At 32.4% G+C, this 14501-nt stretch overlaps 1 long non-coding RNA gene across 1 annotated transcript; it reads left to right on the top strand.

The window, feature by feature from the left end:
- The first annotated feature begins 739 nt into the window (after nucleotides 1–739).
- LOC134241560 (uncharacterized) lies at nucleotides 740–14019 on the top strand. The gene is made up of 4 exons (XR_009986684.1): nucleotides 740–1083; nucleotides 3071–3151; nucleotides 10534–10671; nucleotides 13956–14019. It is a non-coding gene; the product is annotated as an uncharacterized LOC134241560 (long non-coding RNA).
- The last annotated feature ends 482 nt before the right edge of the window (nucleotides 14020–14501 follow it).

Raw genomic sequence — 14501 nt, forward strand, 5'->3', positions numbered from 1 at the left:
GTTTTCGTAATTTAAAACTTAAATTACAATTTTTCGTAATGTAGTTAAATTACGAATACGCGTAATATAGCAGATGTAAGAGACTATATTACGAGTTTTCGTAATCCAAGACAAATTCAAGCATTGCAAGAAACTGAGTGGCGGGTAGCAAAGTATGACGTTTACTACGAGATGTCACGGGCGATAACTTGTACGACTCTTACCCAGATTTGGATTCTGCATGTATTTCAATATGAATTGCACGAACAGTTGAATTATGAGACAAGGGTGTGATTTTTAGGGTAGACTTCGGAAGAAAAGTAGGGAGTTCGGGTGATATAGACCAATGCGACATGCTTAAGCGAATATTGAAATTTACTGGAAAATTGGTCTTATCCTTGGGAAAATTCCTATAAAAGAATAACAAAAAGAAATTGTCCACTCACCCATCGCTGGCGATACTTTCTTCTTGAATTTCCATGCTTTCTGATAAGCGTAACTGACCAAACTGACCGCGTGCTATCAGTAGCCGTGAAATCTGATATATTACTGACGTCATACTTTGCTACCCACCACTCAATTTCTTGCAATACTTGAATTTGTCTTGGATTACGAAAACTCGTAATATAGTCTCTTACAATCTGCTATATTACGTGTATTCGTAATTTAATTACATTACGAAAAATTGTAATATAAGTTGTAGATTACGATAACTTGTAATATTACGAATTTTCGTATTGGACTGGACTGCACAAGGGTGTGTGTGTTTCACCTATCCTCCGAGGACTATGGTATGAAAAAACACCTTTTCTCCGAGGACGTAAATTTCTTCCGAGGACTTTTTTTACGTCCTCGGTAAAAAATTCTCTATTTCGTTAGAAAATGTCGAACTAAATCACGTGGTGAAGTTTGGTGAAAGTCCTCTGAAGGTTAGTAACATGTGAATATGTGTAACGTCGTCACACAATTTTATCCCTCTGCCATAACACACTCTGCATATTTCCGACGCGGGTGGGTGCGCGCGCATCCGAATGGAATTTTTTTAATGCGCGCGCATCGGCATGCCGGAAATCATGAAAGGTCTTTGCTCAGCATCATGAGCATGTAAGTATTCACATAATATTTACGTAATACGTTATTTTGATTAATGAACACTAGTGGAAAAAATTGTGTTTGAGAAAAGGAGAGAGTTAACAAATAATTTAAAAGAAACAGAAGTACATGAAATACAATTCAAACTGTCCCACTGTGGGACGTGGAGACGGGTCCTTCGGATGTATGTGACCGTATAGACCGAGGTCTCGTGTAGCAGTAGGTGCTGACACGAAAAAGATCCATGGCATCCCTGCTCAATGGCCCCGAGTGCCAAGTAAAGTACAAAATTTGCAGCTCTCCACCTGAGTGAAAAGTTCTCGAGAGGGATGTTAAACAATATTAATCAACCCCCCCCCCCCTCAACAGGACTTGTACTTTCAGGTCACAGGGTGGTAAATGGCACTAAATCAGTAACACTAACCACACGCACCTGAATTTTTATTTAATCTCCACACCAAATGTTCTTAGACTAATACATACATAAATAAAACATGTTAAATAAAATCAAGGGTTAAAAAACAACATAATCTTTCTGTATTTTATTTTTTCTGATTTTTGTTTGTCAAATAAATAATTTTAGAATTATTGTATTAAAAAGTTTATGTATTAGAGCATTTGGTATGGAGATTAAAGTTTCCGTGACGTCAGCTGATGGCGATCGAGCCCTGGAACGAAATTTAAGGTTTGCATTAATTTTAGTTGATATCATTATCCATGCGTTGGATTTTAACATTATGAAGAAATGTATAGTGAGAAATATCATATTTGAACCCAGTGCTACACACAATCCAGTTGGCATATCCGATTTATGTGTTAAATTGAAGCCTGTATCAAGGAGGGGGTCAAAATGGTGTTGCACACGGTGACACTTTTTGTATTTATATATATAGAGGGGGTAGAATTTTTTATATTTAGCGACTTACTGATAAAAATTCAGGTGCCAGTGCACTAACATGCAAAACATTAATCCAAGGAAGACTGCATCACTAATTAGATTCTTCACTCTGAACACAGGGGCTTGTCACAAAAATTTTTTCTTTTAATAAAATTACTCCTACTATAAAAATACACAGGGTGTATTTTTATAGTTGGAGTAACTTTATGAAAAGAAGGTAATTTCTTCGTGACAAGCCCCTGTTCTCTGAAGTCAGTCAGTGGACCACTGTGCTTTTACTGGAAAAAATCTATTTTAAGTGTAATGCTAAAGTCGTGGTCTTTTTACAGTTTTGTCAATTTAAACTTTAAAAGACATTTTCATTTCATTTCAAAACTTGCACATATATGACAGATACTTTTTTTCACGACTAATCACTGAACGTATCAATATTGATCAACTAATTAAAAAAAATGTTTAGTCTTGCTTTCGTCATCCTTTCATTAGCGAAGTCTAAAACCAGGACAATATTACATTACATATTAACAAAAAAATTATCTTACATTCCATCTACTAATTTGCTAATGAAATATTAGATCTGATTGGGATATGATGAATTTTTCATATTGTCATAAATTTATGCTGACAATTTCTGAACAGACACGTCAAAAGCCTATTATACTCTAACTTTTTAATTAAATGTCTTTTGCCGTATGTAGCTTAAATTAGCCTTCTCTCAAATTTATAATTTGGTCTTGAGAAAAGAGAACCAGTTGACTGAGAAAGGCGTGAAGACAGATCTAGCTTGGTGGTGGCAGTGCCTACTGTATACAAGGAAATTTTCGCCCCCTTTTTATTTCTGCCTCTTTCGCCCTCTCCTTGATTGGGTGAATTTAAAATTCAAATTCAAAAGGGCAAATTTAAATTACACCTCAAAATTTCTTATACAGAACTATGGCTCTTGGGCGAATTAAAAATGGGGCAAAATTGTCAACAAGTTCAGAAGAGCGAAAATAACACGGTGTGAAAATACCACTGTATACAGTATTTTGAAAAGGATTATAACTATGACACTTGATCATGAGTTAATGGACTTCATAGTCTGTACAATTTTCAATTTAGGACATGGTTTGCATTATTTACAACGGTGTTGCATGGTAGACATTCTCGGACTGGATTCCCTGTTTAGGGGAAAGCTAGCTAGTAAGTAGTATTGATATATGAAGCTTGTTTATTGTTTTAATTGTGCTTGTATTACAGTATATGTTTAAAATTTCAAACCCTGTATTGATGACTTTGAGAATTTTGAAAATGACATTTAACTTCATTCTGTGGGTCTGACAAAACTCTGGTTTTAATTATACAATAATTAAGGATGTTTAAGGGACAAATTGAATATGTCATAATGACTGCATCATCAGCTTAATTTAAGCAATATTTTAATATTATGTATATAAACATAACAGGATTGGATTCTCTTCCAGTTTGTTATCTCTATATTTCATTTAGGATATTCTAATATGTTGACGGTGCAACTGTTAGGGCGAGCACAGATACTTATCCAGTTTTCATTTAGATTGGGCTTGTCAAACCGCATGTGACATTCGGTGCGTCTCAGACTCTGAGGTCATATAAAGTCATATACATGTTGCTTACCAAACTGAAGCCTGAACAGGGCTGAGTTTAATGAAGAACCATTTTATTGATTATTTTTCTGCAACAATGTCATTCAATCATGCAAGTTTATAATTCGCTTAACTTTTGCTCTTACTCTTGTGAGAACGTTGCTTTAATAAGCTTTTTTTGTCGAGGTGATGTCCAAATACTGCGGAAAAAATTCTATGAAATGAATGTGCAGTATTCCGGATTTTCTCTTCACCCAGGCCTTGTCATTAGAGCTCGCAGTGACGAGCATCGCTTCACAACGCTCACTGCACTAACACCGGACTTTTCAGGTCTAGTACAATCGATTAATCTTTTATTTACCAGATTACCTACATAGCTTTATCAGGTTGAGACCACTTACTACCTTATATAGAAGGCAACTATCGACACGTGACAATATCTTCGTCACACCCGTTCACCAATCAAATTAATGAGTCCAAAAGCATGACACTCTTCTACGTGTTTATAAGGCTGAAACGATTCACCGAAATATAGATATTGTTCGATATAATTGCTCGGTTCAATGTTCGATTCACCATCTCGATTTTCAGTTCGATACGTTTTTTATAATCGGGTTTGGTTAACTCTTTGAAGTAGGTCGGGTTCGACCTTATTTTAATAGTTTGACACACACAAGGGAGAAAAATGGGATGGTAAAGTTTCAGAGCAGGCTGTCACTACTATTAATGATACGAATAAAGTGCTCTTAATCAACAGAACCACAAGTAGTTACAGATGTGCAATTAACAAATTTGTAAATTCAGGCTATTAAAAATGATAACTTTGCATGTAATACATGAAAAGCACAACCGGTATTTTCCCTTTTTTTGCTATCAAAATCCCAACCAGTGAATATTTTCCAGGTAACATGCTCCTACTGTCAATAAATCTCAATAATTTTCTCCATTTTGCAGTAATATTTGACTTGTTTACTTCCAAAAACGATCATTTTTTTGTAATCCGAATTTCTTCCATTCCTCCGTTTATTGTAAATAAAGGCATATATCTCATTGAATTATTTACAATCACCCAAACAACTCAAAGAGTGCTTTGTGATTCACAAAAAATACATTTCTAGTGTATCTAATAATTTAATATGAAAACAAAAGGAATTTAATTTCATTCTAAATTAGCTAGTGCAAATGATAAGAAAAGGAAAGATCATCAGATATTTTTTTTAAATTCATTTTTATTTTTTTTCATTATCATCAACTTTATAAGATTTAATTTTAATGATGAGAATTAAACTTTATTATGAAAAAAGAATGACCTTAGAATGCTGACTTTTTCTACAATTAATTTTTTTCAACATTATAGTTTTATTCTAATTTTTGTCCCTATATTTGGGCTAGTAACTTCTTACTTGGGGCTAGTAACTGTAATGCTGCCACTAGCCCATGGGCTAGTACTTGAACATTATATTACATACCCCTGGTAGTATTTCTCTCTATTGTATCACCACCTTTTACTTTTTTGAAATCTGAATATGTTTTCTTATAAATAGTTTCTTTCTTAAATTGTATCGTATTGAAAAAAATTGAATTGTGACACAAGTATTGCAATACGTATCGTATCATGGAGGGGGCATATCGCAGCGATTTTTTTCCACCCATTTGGAAAGGGTCCGGTATCGGTTCAATTGGGAAAAATAACATCGAAGAAAAACAAGGGAGAATTTTCTCTTCTTCATGCAAATGCAACGTATTTTGTGTTTATTCCAACTTAATTACATATTACTGCTTGTTTTAAAGAATAAACAACAAGTACTTATTATTTTTTATATCAACGTCCCTTGTTTTCACATTGTCATGCTTTCAATTTGTCAAAATGTATGACACTACGCTGTCTAACCCACTGCTCCCGCCAAATAACAACTTTCTCTACTTTCAATTTAAGCGGAAGTGAAACAATTAGTCAACTTGTACAATGTTTCATTTAACAAGAAATACGATGTCGTCGTAATCTTTTGCTTCACAGTTGAATTGGGAATATTTAGCCACAGAATAGGGAAAAATGAACGTTTTTTGGCATTGGGAACGGTGCCGTTTATCGGTACCAGTTTATAAGGAAAAAAAAACGCTGTATCGTTTCAGTCCTATGTATTTACGATTCAATGGAGACACGTGGTTTTCGTTGGTTTCTGCATAATATTCACTTTGTCACTGGAAAACCGTAGAGCTTCTTTGTCATTTTTTAAGTCCAAACTTGAAAGATTACATGCCCAAGACATTGCTCCATGCTCACATTTAATATTGGAGTTGTTTTATTATTTATAATATCATTAATAGTTGCTTCGAAAGTTCGAATAATGTGCAAATGCTTTGATGTTTGCATGTACATTAAAAACTTTTCGATAATATATAGGGGTTAAATAATAATAGCGCACTTTTTAATGCTGTCTAAAACTATGTATATCACGTGAGAAAAAAACTCGATGCTTTATCGACATGATAGCAACTTCATGTATGTCTCTTGGAACAATGGTTTAAGCTGATGTATTATAAGTTGATATATAAGCCTTCATAAAGCAAATTTTGTTAATGTGAGCATAGAAATGAAAGATTATACATCATTTTAATAAAAATGTCAATTTTACTCGGACAGTTTAGTCGAATAGTCGGATGCTTTAGTCGAACGATAGTCGAATATTCGTTTAATTTAATTATTTTTTCGTATCAGTTTCACTGTTTGTCTTTTTTAGACTAGTTTACAATATTTAACCTACGCTATCACAATTATACTAGTACAACAAATTTTTGAATTGTAAACATGTACTTAGTGTAATAAAAAGTAACTGTACATCAATATGTATCCAATGCATTTAATTTCATATACATCTGTATTAGCTGCCTGTTTTATCTAAATGCAGGATATCAAACGCCCGTATTTGTCCTTTCTTTACATAACGGTAGTACAAGTACCCCATAATCGAAGCCAATTATTACGTGTCCGTCAATGATCTTTGACATGTAAACAATTAAAGAGGGTCTCTTATAAAGACAAAGAAAGAGCGAGAGCTTGGGATAAATTTAAATTATGAAATTTTGAGCAAACAATCAATGATTGTATGAAATTAATATCAGAAAAAGAAAACACGGTTGAATTACTCTCATATAAACTGACCCCGATTTACATGTGTTTACGATTTTGTAATAGCTGTTTACCAGTAATTAATATAATTCTTCCTAAATTGACATGTTTGCCGAACATACATCGACCTACAAATAATTTCCTTTGAACAGTTAAACTATACCCTTAATTTTACATATGAAAATATTGATCTGTAAATAAATGAAATGGGCAAATATAAGTTTATTGCCTTAAATTCAAAATTACTTTCATGAACATGATTAAACAAATTTTTAACGAATAACCGACTAAAGAAATTTTAGTCGATAGTCGGTATGATCGAACGATAGTCGAGTACTCGAATATTCGTTGACATCCCTACATTTTATATATTTCTTCCATAAATCTCAAAAAAGAATTGAAAATAAATTTCCAAGGGACAATTCAAGTTGCCTTTTACATTCAACACAGTACTTGTAGTAGCCCACAATTAGTCAATATATGCAATTAGGCTTAAAATAAAATAAAAAAAAAAAAAACACTGAAAAAGCACCTGACCCAAACTTTTTTTTAGCTATTTTGTAATTTTATTTTTTTTTCTTCAATTTTTCAGAATATTGAAGCTGTTTCATTTTCAATCATTGACTTTTGTTCTTATCAATCAGTGGTTTATAACAATAATGGAGCTTACTCATGTTTCTTAGGCCTTAATAAAACATGGAAAAGTTCTAACATTTGTTATCTAACAAAAATCTGAATTTTTTTCAAAAAAAAAAAAAAAAAAAAAAGAATGCCTCCTTATAACCTACCCAGTCTAAAAATTATAGGTCAGCAACTGCAAACAAAGAATTTTTAAGCTTGGCCTTGCGACTCATTCATGATATGATTTTATTTTATTTTATTTTTACAATTTTAATGTTTTTATTATGTTTTAGTTATATAACAAGTCAAATTTTCTTTGATTGCAAAGGAATATACAGTTAAACCTCGTTATTTGGGACTCAATAAGACTGAAAAAAGAGAGATCTGGGGATTCAAGATTTTCAGGGTAAAATACTTAAAGGTCAAGTACGGTAAAAATAGATCTTATATATTAAATAATGTTTATAATTCATTAAAAGCATTAAATGAAAGTGTATGGTTGTTTTTCTTTTTAAAAAAATCCAGATATAGACGCAAAATACCTGTTCAAATATCGTTATTTATACATGTTATAGACATGGGCGATAGAGTTATCGCTCTTTTTCATGATGTCATTAGAGACAATTGATGTATAGGTGCTATTCTCTAAAACAACCAATAACTGAATAAAGTGACTAGTTTCAACGCTTTACCGTGTTATTGACGTTAATTTCGAAGATATACTTGAGTTTACAGATTTAAATAATTATATATGAGCCCATTACGATGCAATCCGAATATGTTAGGCCTGCTTACATGATATGTCATCAAAGTTAGATCAGTTCCGAGAATAATGAAAGTAAAATGGACAATTTTCCAAGAAGCAATGATTTTTGTATGTTTTATGTATTGAAAATAAATTAAAAACAGATACTCAAAAAAAGTTCAACATGAAAAACGAAACCTTTAGGACGTTATTTTCATATATGTAGAATACATTGTTTTGTTTGTTAGATTACTAATTTATAAACTAGTAGACTCGATGATGGGTATTGATAGTCAGCCGTGTAAACAATTATAAGCAACGTTTAAAAGAAGTCAGCAAACTCTGTGGCTGGTTGTGTTTGCTTCAAATTGTACCCCCAATTTCCCGAAATCTAAATAAAACAAGAGAATCCTGCTATAGACATTACGAAGGCCGTTCAAAACACCGAGCACAGATTTGTTCAGAGTCGAGTTTGATATATATTGTGTATATTATATTTTTAAAGGTTGAGTAAAAATATCTTTGTTGAACAACTGTGTGCTCTATGTTTTCTAATTAAAAGTATTGTGATTTTGAACTTCGTCGCTGTCTTCATTTACATGCAATTAACCTCTATATGACCTGTTTCGAATCACAACAAGCCACGTGGAATCGTGTCGTTACAGGTAAATGCCCTCAGTAAACGTGCTAGCAAGCACTCTGTTGAAATGTACTCAGATCCTGTATCGGTCAGCATTTGGACTTGTTTGGTTGATCTTAATTGTTACAGTGGTTCATGCACATTGCTAGAGTTTTGTGAATAGAAAATTAAATTTGTTGTTGATTGTGAATCTTGAACATATAATTCGTCTTTGAAAGGAATATTATAGATCACGGATATTCTTTTTATAGTATCTAATCTAAATGTCTCCGCCCATTAACATGTAACAAAAAAACCTTAGTCTGATGGAGGGGAAAAGTTCCGGCATGTTTTAGCGCGAATGGTGTTAAAAATCGGCTTGTACTTTTTGATATCTTTAATAATTCATTTTGAAATCATTATGATTTTATTAGAAATACTTTGTTATACACAATGAAATCAAACAAAATACCCATTGCTACTATATACCCAGTAAACCAAGGGTGTAAATAGGGACCACGCTACTATACTTAAGTGGAATACTCCTTTAACAAAAAGTTGAATTTGCAAGAATTTTTTAATCAATATTTTACCTGCCCTTGCGTAGGCATAGGACTCGCCTAATCCAGCCAGATTCTTTAATCAATTGTATCTCCAATTAATTCTACTAGAAAACAACGATATTATGTTTAATTTTTACGCAAGAAAGATGTTATGGTTGTTGCGGATGAATTTCTACAGAGAGGGTGCGTTGAATGACATGTCGAATCACATTTTGGGATAGATTACTGTAAACAAACAATCTTAAAGACGGTAAAATAATAACAAAATAAACACGAATTTCATACAACAAGATCATAAAGATTGACTTTCTTAATCTTAGCTTTACATTTACTATCTTCAATCCAATTTTATCCGAACAACCGATGATATTGACTAGTAATGCCAGCATTACTGTATACTTATCCATTTCCTCCGTTTGTTTACTGCGCCCTATCGTAAGTTGATCGTACTTGTAACAGTAGAGTCATGGTTGTAGTTTAGATGCAATCACTATACAACAGAACAATGCTCTGACAATAGCAATTAATTAGAATAATTTATGAAAGCCTTTATAGGTCCTCGATTGACTGAAAAGAAATTAGATTAAGCATGATATTGAGCATGAACATTTCTGGTAATGTTTGGTCAATTCAAACCCTGCCTCATCCGGACCAGGACATAAGACCTTATACTGTATTTGTGTCAAGACTATTGTTTAATTTTATTATTATGTTACCGGAGACACTCGCATGACCTATCAGCAGATCTTTAAAAATTGTTTTTCTTGTTCAACACCATTGAAGCCTTTCAGGCTTTTGATCTTACATATTAATGCTGCTTTTCTCGCCGATTTTCTCCATTCTTCACATGGCTCTTTTGCTATAAGTAGAGGCACACGACTTTTAATACAGACTGGAGATAACTCTTAAACTTTGACCCAAGTTCTTGCTGAATAAAAATACATGAAAATACTTTTAACAGCCAAAAATCAAAATAAAAAACACTAGGGCGGGACACTTTAAGAGGGGCGGGCAGGGATGAGAATCTATAGATAAATTTATCTGGCCAATGTATAGAATTAAGTTTCTTCAAATAACCCCCCTCCCCCACTTTTATATTTAAACTTTTCAATGCTCAACTAATTTTTGCTTTTACTTAGCTTAGTTGCTTTTGTGAGCCATGTGGCCCCTGGGCCTCTTGTTGGTCCAGTTTCTGTTAGTTTGTGTCTGTTGGTTATGATAAAATCAATTGTGCTCTTTCAAAATGATTTATTATGTATAAATTTGACTTTTTTATATAAAGTTGTTGAAGAGGATGAAGATGTGGATTCAGAAAGTAAAGATTTGAGAATGGAGGATGATGATGAGAGTCTTGTTGATAGCTTTGATCATGAAGATAGCCCAGATGAAAGTGTTGTTTGTCCAATTCAACAAAGAGCAGGTAATTTTCAATCCACACAATAAGGCTAGGGGCTGTTTAGGCCTAGATAAATAAATTGTGTGTTTCTGGTTCACAGACCAACCCCTTAATATAGGACTTTCCAGGGGGGAAATGGCAGCATGCTTGCCAATAAAATGTTTAAATGAAATAAAATGTTGTCCCAACCTACCTACCCTATTTTTCTCAGCTGGAATAGAAAACACACTATTTATCTTGGCCTAATGTAATCACCATATTTGTCTGTATAAGGCATTAACATTCAGAAATGAATTATAATTAGTGATGGGAATCAGTAAGAATTTCATAATCGATGATTGGGTTGCTGTAACTAACTAATTATCAATTATAATTGGTTATTTAAAAAGTCTTATCATTTTAAAACAAGTAAAGGTAGGAATGGATAAATGATGGGTACATCTTTTAACCCCAAGGAACCACAAGAAACCCCAAGGAACCACAAAGACACCACAAGGACACCATATATAACATTAATTACTCTAAATATGGTTTATTTGCTCTTGTAAATTACAAAAAATGTTTTGAGGGGCAAATTAAAGCTTTAATCATCTTAATTGAATTGAACAGAGCAGTATCCAAGTTAAAAATTTTAAAAGTACTAGTAGTATATACTTAGTATACAATTAAGTTCAATCATGTCAATTATGTGTGTATATTTTTTAGGGTGGAAATTTGATAATATTATATGGTGTAAAAAAATAATCCTGCAACTATTTCAATACACAGAACCAATAAAACCTACCTACATAAAATAAACTAGGCTTTAAAGGTACATGTACCAAAAGAATACCCTACGGTACTCTAGAAAATCTCAATGACTTCTTATTTAACTTTAATAAATTTACATGTAAATATATATGGTTTATACTTGCATTTATAAATGACATATATAGTAACTGATTATTGCATATTGTGCAATACACAAAACAAAATGATACCAGGCCAGCACATTTAACCAAAGAATGACTAATGTTACCACAAGGACATCCAAATCATTTGGCCTGAAATGTACCCTAAAAAGTATTCCAAATTACTCGAATGACACACAATTTGACCTTTATAAATCTAAAAATGGTTTATATACTTTTGTAACTGTAACATTGCAACTGTTCATTGCATATTTTAATACACAAACAAAACGATAACAAGAACCCCAAAGGAAACCCTAGGTATCCAAATAATACCCTTAAGTATCCCAATAAATCTGAAACCTCAATGACATCCAGTTCGTTGTTAATAAACAAAGATAGTTTATGTGCATTTCTTAACTACATGTACATTGTTCATAATCTATTTATTGCCTAATTCAACAGTAAATCATCCTAAAAGCAGTATGTATCAGGGCACCTGTATGTATCATGATGTATGGTGATTTAACTAACAAAACTTTATGCCTAAAAAATATAACGCACATACTCTTACATGACTCTGACTTGCATTTCTTTCATGAACTCACAAAAGCTTCATTTAATTTTATTTTTATTATTTCTCCCAACCGCCCCCAAGTTTGGATAAAAAAAAATCCATAAACCAAGAAATCAAAAATATGTGGCCTTAATATGTGATCTGAAAAGTTTACTGGAGTCTTTGGCACAGGTGAGCTAATAAATAGTTATCAACTGTAACTAACAAATGCATTTAAACTATGTTTAGAATTTTTAAAAGTTGAATGAAATGTCATTCTCATTCTGATATTCTGTAGGTACCCTGGCTTATCCTAGTGGTACAGGGGTTTTTTCTTTGGTAATGGGTATTGACTTTTGATTTGTGTATTGAAATACACAGTGTAGTTGAATAATACATAAACATTTTATACATCTCACTCTGAACTATACCTGCATAATTTTTCTGAAATAAGTGATTTCAATTTAGATTTTTTAGTTTTTTATCTTATTAATTAATTGGCTGAGTAGTGCTACCTTTTTAAGACAATTCACGGCTTAATTGCCCTTAATAAACTTTTTTTTGTAATTTACAAGTGCATATAAACCATATTTAGAGTAATTAATGTTATATATGGTGTCCTTGTGGTTCAAACTTGTGGTGTCTTGGATACAACCAGGCTTGTTTCCTTGACCTACATTTTCCATTTGAGTGAACAGGTTAAAGTTCCTAAGTATTGTGGTGACAAACTTGCATGGATGATACATCTAAGGATGGATTAAAACACTGAATCTACCGGTTGAGTGAACAGGTTAAATGACTACTTTCTAGTATATGGACCAAACTTGCATGGTACATCAGATACTGGTTCTCCATTTTCATTTTGAGTGAACAGGTAAACCCAGAGTATGCCCATACCAAACTTGCATGGATGATACAAAATGCTTGCTTTTTTTATCCTGGTATAAATGCAATTTCCGTAACTATGCCCTATGTTGACCAAATGCTGATACACCTAAGGTTACCTTATACTGCCGGGCTTGCTTCGAACTAAATAGTTAATGGCAGGTTTCATTTATTGTGTAATGACCAATCTTGCATGGAAAATTTGGCTAAAGATTGAACCATTTTGTGGATGAGTGAAAATTATGCTTATTTAAAATAAATTAATAAACCGATTAAATCAGAATGAATTTATATAAAAATAAAGCAATATTACCAAAAAACTTTAAGGCTTTTAGCACTTGGATTATGCAAGCAATCTACTGATTTTTCTTTAAATTTTTTATATCAAAATCGATCAAAATTGATTTTCATTTTTGGAATGTACATTTTTTGTTGGTTAATTGTGTGTAAATTGCGCTTTTTCATTAAGACAACATTCGTTGAGGTGCCACAATTGGAACACATTTGAGGTTATTTAATCCCATATAAACTTGTAATGTTATATAGGCTTCAAAATTGCATTTATTAGCTGTTCTGAAACATCATATGAACTACAAATGTCAGTTCTCATTATATTAATTTCACTTTTTTATTGTATAAATGCAAGTTAACTTTTGTTAATGCTATTATGTGGTGGCTGGAAAATTTCAAAGATTGTTTATGCTTATAAAATAAATTAATAAACCGATTAATCAGAATTTTAAAAAAATCGAGCACTTGGATTATGCAAGCAAAATTTTTCCATTATAATCGATGATTGGAACACCACTAGCCACAATGGAACACATTTGAGGTTATTTTCCCACTTGTATGAAAGGCTTCAAAATTGCATTTATTAGCTGTTCTGAAAAATAGAACTACAAATGTCAGTCATTATATTAATTTCACATTGTAGTTAACTTTTGAATGATATTTCAACATTGTTTATTTTATTTTAGAGAAATCGCTGAAAGCAAAACCAAAATGAGTTCCATGGACAGACACGGAGAAAAAAAAAGTAAACTAAAGGTTCCTGGCAAGCTGGAGTGTGATAAATGCCTAAAAAAGAGAAAAGAACTTTCCAGGAGAACGTGGAAGGATGTAAAGAACTTTGTGCACAATTCTATACAAACTGTAAAGAGGAAGTACCATTTTAAGGACTAAACTTAAAGGTTAAAGTTTTTGGTGCACTGAATTTTCTGAAACTTTGTAGGTATCTCATACATAATGTGTAGATTTGTATATTACCGAGAAATTTTGATTCCATTAGGCCTTATTAATCTAGAAATGTCAGCCCAATTTAATTTGTTACAAAGAAAGCTTTGAATGTTGTTATATGCAAGAAGTTTTGATATGATGATTTTTTTGCAAATTATGCCCCTTTTTAAATGTATTATACTGTGTATTTAAAGTGCACCATGTCACGCATTGTCAAGTTTCAGGGGAGCATGGGCTATGTAAGCTTACTCACTTTTTATTTCATGTATATAGTATGTGCAAGCCTT

The sequence above is a fragment of the Saccostrea cucullata genome, unplaced genomic scaffold (assembly GCF_032062105.1).
Source record: "Saccostrea cucullata isolate Sc308-1 unplaced genomic scaffold, CSIRO_AGI_Scuc_v1 ctg2739, whole genome shotgun sequence".
Lineage (NCBI taxonomy): Eukaryota > Metazoa > Mollusca > Bivalvia > Ostreida > Ostreidae > Saccostrea > Saccostrea cuccullata.